The 5,773-nt window shown below is 36.4% G+C and overlaps 1 non-coding gene across 1 annotated transcript; it reads left to right on the plus strand.

Moving 5' to 3' along the window:
• The first annotated feature begins 3,559 nt into the window (after positions 1-3,559).
• Positions 3,560-3,687, plus strand: LOC119927572. Its single transcript, XR_005450564.1, has one exon. It is a non-coding gene; the product is annotated as a U6atac minor spliceosomal RNA (small nuclear RNA).
• Positions 3,688-5,773: the final 2,086 nt, after the last annotated feature.

Below are 5,773 nucleotides of genomic sequence, written 5' to 3' on the forward strand. Positions count from 1 at the left end.
TCTGCTACATACCTGCTGTGGGATCTTGGGGAAGTCACTTCACTTCTCTGTGCCTCAATCGTCTCATCTGCATGATGGGGATCCAATAATAATAATAATAATAATAATAATAATGATGGCATTTAATAACTATTCTCCCTCCTACTTAGACTGCGAGCCCCAAGTGGGACCCGATTACCTTCTATCTACCCCATCACATAGTATGGTGTTTGGCATGTAGTTAGTGCTTAACAAATGTCACAGTTCTTATCAATCAATCAATCAATCAATCAATTGTATTTATTGAGCACTTACTGTGTGCAGAGCACTATACTAAGCGCTTGGGAAGTACAAGCTGGCAACATATAGAGACAGTCCCTACCCAACAGTGGGCTCACAGTCTAGAAGGGGGAGACAGAGAACAAAACCAAACATATTAACAAAATAAAATAAATAGAATAGATATGTACAAGTAAAATAAATAAATAGAGTAATAAATATGTACAAACATATATACATATATACAGGTGCTGTGGGGAAGGGAAGGAGGTAAGACGGGGGGGGTGGAGAGGGGGGCGAGGGGGAGAGGAAGGAGGGGGCTCAGTCTGGGAAGGCCTCTACCCCATCACATAGTATGGTGTTTGGCATGTAGTTAGTGCTTAACAAATGTCACAGTTATTATCATAATTATTGTATTCGATTATCAATAGTATATTATATTACATAATACATTATATTAGTGAATGTATTATAAATATGCATTATATTATGTAAGATAATATATAATTATCGTTAAATAATTAGATTATTATTAATAAATACCATTGATTGAATATATTGTACCTCCCCCCAGACCTTGACACAGTGTTTGGGACTAATGCATGCTTAATAAAAATCTTTATTACCATGACAAGGGAGATAATAGAGGCAATCATGTTGTTAAGTTTTGTGCAGTGGAACTATACCAACATTAGACACGGTTTTAAGTTGCTCAGTGAGGTCAATCAAAACAATAATAATAATCATCATCATCATCATCATCATCATCATAAAATAATAATAATGGTATTTAAGGGCTTGCTATGTGCCAGGCAATGTACTAAGTGCTGGGATGGATAAAAGCAAATTGAGCTGGACACAGTCCCTGTCCCAAATGGGGCTCACAGTCTCAATCCACATTTATCCCCACAGTTATTATCGTTCTTATTGTATTAGGTTATCAATAGCATATTATATTACATAATACATTATATTAGTGAATGTATTACAAATATGTATTATATTATGTAAGATAATATATAATTATCCTTAAATAATTAGATTATTATTAATAAATAATATATATATATGTATTAATATAATACATTATATTATATTAATGAATGTATTATAAATATGTATTATATTATGTAAGACAATATATAATTATCATTAAATAATTAGATTATTATTAATAAATACCATTGATTGAATATGCTGTGCCTCCCCCCAGCCCTTGACACAGTGTTTGGGACTAATATATGTTTAATAAAAATCTTTATTACCATGACAAGGAAGATAATAGAGGCAATTGTGTTAAGTTTTGTGCAGTGGAACTATACCAACATTAGACACGGTTTTAAGTTGCTCAGTGAGGTCAATCAAAATAATAATAATAATAATAATAATAATAATAATAATGGTATTTAAGCGCTTGCTATGTGCCAGGCAATGTACTAGGTGCTGGGATGGATAAAAGCAAATTGAGCCAGACACAGTCCCTGTCCCAAATGGGGCTCACAGTCTCAATCCACATTTACCCCCACAGTTATTATTGTTATTATTGTATTAGATTATCAATAACATATTATATTACATAATACATTATATTAGTGAATGTATTACAAATATGTATTATATTATGTAAGATAATATATAATTATCATTAAATAATTAGATTATTATTAATAGATACCATTGATTGAATATATTACATAATACATTGTATTATCTTAGTGAATGTATTATAAATATGTATTATATTATGTAAGACAATATATAATTATCATTAAATAATTAGATCATTATTAATAAAAACCATTGATTGAATATGCTGTACCTCCTCCCAGCCCTTGAAATAGTGTTTGGGACTAATATATGTTTAATAAAAATCTTTATTACCATGACAAGGGAGATAATAGAGGCAACCGTGTTGTTAAATTTTGTGCAGTGGAACTATACCAACATTAGACATGGTTTTAAGTTGCTCAGTGAGGTCAATCAAAATAATAATAATACTAATAATAATAATGATAATAATAATAATAATGGTATTTAAGCGCTTGCTATGTGCCAGGCAATGTACTAAGTGCTGGGATGGATAAAAGCAAATTGAGCCAGACACAGTCCCTGTCCCAGATGGGGCTCACAGTCTCAATCCCCATTTATCCCCACAGTTATTATTGTATTAGATTATCAATAGCATATTATATTACATAATACATTATATTAGTGAATGTATTATAAATATGTATTATATTATGTAAGATAATATATAATTATCATTAAATAATTAGGTTATTATTAATAAATATCATTGATTGAATATTATGTACCTCCCCCAGCCCTTGACACAGTGTTTGGGACTAATATATGCTTAATAAAAATCTTTATTACCATGACAAGGGAGATAATAGAGGCAATTGTGTTGTTTGGTTTTGTGCAGTGGAACTATACCAACATTAGACATGGTTTTAAGTTGCTCAGTGAGGTCAATCAAAATAATAATAATAACAATAATAATAATAATAATAATAATAATAATGGTATTTAAGCGCTTGCTATGTGCCAGGCAATGTACTAAGTGCTGGGATGGATAAAAGCAAATTGAGCCGGACACAGTCCCTGTCCCAGATGGGGCTCACAGTCTCAATCCCCATTTTCCAGATGAGGTCAATGTGGCACAGAGAAGTGAAATGACTCACCCAAGGTCACACAGCAGACAAATAGTGAAACCGGGATTAGAACCCATGTCCTTCTGGGTCCCAGATCTGTGGCCTATCCACTCCACCATGCTGCTTCTCCAAAATCAGGGATATTTATTGAACTCTTAACTGTGTTCAGTGCCCTGTACTATGCGCTTGGAAGAGTACCATACAAGAGTTGGTGGCCACGTTCCCTGCCTACCAGTAGCTTATGGAGGCGGGAAGGGGGGATAAACATTAAAATAAATTAGGGATACGTACCTAAGTGTTATGGGGATGAGGGTGGGATGAGCAGACAGTATTTCAAGGATACAAAACCAAGTGCCTAAGTGACACAGAAGGAGAGGAGAGCAAGGGAAACGAGGATTTAGGGGAAGGCTCCAAAAGTGGTGGTCTTTCGTACGCAGAGGGGGATGGTATTCCAGGCCAGAGGGTGGGTTTGGGTAAGGGGTCAATCAATCAATCAATCGTATTTATTGAGCGCTTACTGTGTGCAGAGCACTGTACTAAGCCCTTGGAAAGTACAATTCAGCAATAAAGAGAAAGACGACGCCTGCCCACACTGGGCGTACAGTCCAGAAGGGTGGAAACAGACGTCAAAACCAGTAAACAATTGTGTGTTGTATGAAAGGAGAGAAGGTTAGCACTCCCCTTGAGAAGGATGGAAGAGGTCCTAGTGGCCTATACAACACCTATATGGTTAAGGCATTGCCACCTACTTCGTGGCATCTAACCAAGTTTTTTCTATTTATTTTATTTTTTGTTGTCTGTCTCCCCCTTCTAGGCTGCGAGCCCGCTGTTGGGTAGCGACCGTCTCTATATATCGCCAACTTGGACTTCCCAAGCGCTTAGTACAGTGCTCTGCACACAGTAAGCGCTCAATAAATACGACAATGAATGAATGAATAGCAGATGGCAAGGAGTTCTGTTAGCTGTGGGGGTGGATTATGAAATGACTTTTAAAACTGAACAAATCTGGGCTAGTGTTGCAATGGATAGTCCATGGAAGTGTCCTATTACCAATCCCACGAGGCGTAACTCATTTTGTTTAGGGGAATTTTTCCGACAGAGCTTGAAGAAAACTAAATGGTCAAAGGAACCAAAAGTTTTACTTCTGAAGAGAAAGTGCTAAGTGACTTTATAGGACACAGCAAACTTAAAAGAGCAACTAGAGATTCTGCTCCATGTATGTCTAGCTCTGCTATTAACGTTTAGTCTGAATCTCTGTTTTCCCTTTTTGAAGATTGGCCTAGTTTTACCTTTATCAGAGTTGTTAAAATTTTTTTAAAAAATTCATGCTCTTTGAGTGTTCTGAAACTCCCAGGACTAAAGAATACTTTTTTTCCCCTTCAAGACAGCATATTCATCGTGGACAGGGAACTTGTCTACCAACTCTGTTATAATTGTACTCTCCCAAACAGCACAGTGCTTTCAATCAATCATGCTTACTGAACACGTAGGGTCTGCAAAGCACTGTACTAGGCGCTCTGCAAAGCACTATAACAATGCTGCCCGCAGTGAGTTTACAGTCCAGAGGGGGAAGCAGACATTAATATAAATAATAAATTAAAGATATTCATTCATTTATTCATTTAATTGTATTGAGCATTTACTTTGTGCAAAGCACTGTACTAACCTCTTGGGAGAGTACAATATAACAACAAACAGACATAGTCCTGCTCATTAGAGTCCAGAGGGGGAAACAGACATTAATATAAATAATGAATTATAGATATTCATTCATTTGATTGGATTTATTGAGCATTTACTGTGTGCAAAGCACTGTACTAACCTCTTGGGAGAGTACAATATGACAACAAACAGACATAGTCCTGCTCATTAGAGTCCAGAGGGGGAAACAGACATTAACATAAATAATGAATTACAGATATTCATTCATTCGATCGTATTTATTGAGCATTTACTTTGTGCAAAGCACTGTACTAACCTCTTGGGAGAGTACAATATAACAACAAACAGACATAGTCCTGCTCATTAGAGTCCAGAGGGGGAAACAGACATTAACATAAATAATGAATTACAGATATTCATTCATTCAACAGTATTTATTGAGCATTTACTGTGTGCAAAGCACTGTACTAACCTCTTGGGAGAGTACAATATAACAACAAACAGACATAGTCCTGCTCATTAGAGTCCAGAGGGGGAAACAGACATTAACACAAATAATGAATTACAGATATTCATTCATTCGATAGTATTTATTGAGCATTTACTGTGGGCAAAGCACTGTACTAAGCTCTTGGGAGAGTACAATATAACAACAGACATTCCCGCTCACAACGAGTTTATAGTCCAGAGGGGGAGACAGACATTAATAAAAATAAATGAATAAATTACAGATAAATACATAATAATGATGGCATTTATTAAGCACTTACTATGTGCAAAGCACTGTTCTAAGCGCTGGGGAGGATACAAGGTGATCAGGTTGTCCCACGTGGGGCTCACAGTCTTAATCTCCATTTTACAGATGAGGGAACTGAGGCCCAGAGAAGTGAAGTGACTTTCCCGAAGTCACACAGCTTACAAGCAGCAGAGCCGGGATTCGAACCCCTGACCCCTGACTCCAAAGCCCGGGCTTTTTCCACTGAACCACACTGCTGTGAGGTTGAGGGAAGGGTGAAGAAAAGGAGCAAATCCAAGTGCTCTGCACATGGTAAGTGCTCCATAAATACGACATTGATTCCGCCCAAGCTAGAAAAAAATGACAAAAAATAATAACAATCAATGACAGTATTTGTTAAGCGCTTACTATGTGCCAAGTGCTGTTCAAAGCACTGGGGTAGATTCGAGGTTATCAGGTTGTC

Source organism: Tachyglossus aculeatus, chromosome 4 (genome assembly GCF_015852505.1).
Source record: "Tachyglossus aculeatus isolate mTacAcu1 chromosome 4, mTacAcu1.pri, whole genome shotgun sequence".
Taxonomy (NCBI): Eukaryota; Metazoa; Chordata; class Mammalia; order Monotremata; family Tachyglossidae; genus Tachyglossus; species Tachyglossus aculeatus.